At 43.4% G+C, this 463-nt stretch overlaps 1 protein-coding gene across 1 annotated transcript in view; it reads right to left on the bottom strand.

The window, feature by feature from the left end:
• The window catches only part of LOC116853559 (XK-related protein 6-like), a 25,177-nt gene that overhangs the window by 20,144 nt on the left and 4,570 nt on the right, over positions 1-463 (bottom strand). The gene's annotated exons all lie outside the window — the stretch shown is intronic.

The following is a 463-nucleotide window of genomic DNA, read 5'->3' as shown; positions in this document are numbered from 1 at the left end:
GTCATTGTTGTGTTGGTCGGGCGGCATGACCTCTGCTGTGTGTGCCTTGGAATAACGGCTAATTTTATATTATATGTACACGTGGCAAATACGTATGCCCGTGTAAAATATTCTAAGTCAAAAATTAATATTTAAAACTTATTGCAGACTATAGATATCTACTGGGGCAGTGGCAGTAACGCGTAATGCGATGTGCCACTGCCTAAAAAGTCATTAGTTTAAATACAAGAATACTCGCATGCCGTCCGCCACGCATCAATATATATTATTATAAATTATTAATAATTTGTTAAAAACTTACCATCCGACGGCACGGGACAGTGAGGGGCTGTTGTAAAATCCCTGGCGGCTGTCATATGACAGCTGACTGGTGGTCACAGCTCCTCTGCGACACAGCACATTGTGCTGTGTCATACTGCGCCTGCACTGCCATGGGGTGTCATGGGGTGACAGAATGTTGACA

Source organism: Odontomachus brunneus, unplaced genomic scaffold (assembly GCF_010583005.1).
Source record: "Odontomachus brunneus isolate Ranch 3 - 2012 unplaced genomic scaffold, Obru_v1 Obru_scaffold_358, whole genome shotgun sequence".
Taxonomy (NCBI): domain Eukaryota; kingdom Metazoa; phylum Arthropoda; class Insecta; order Hymenoptera; family Formicidae; genus Odontomachus; species Odontomachus brunneus.
The sequence above is the reverse complement of the archived record's forward strand: the minus strand, read 5'-3'. Positions and strand labels throughout refer to the sequence as shown.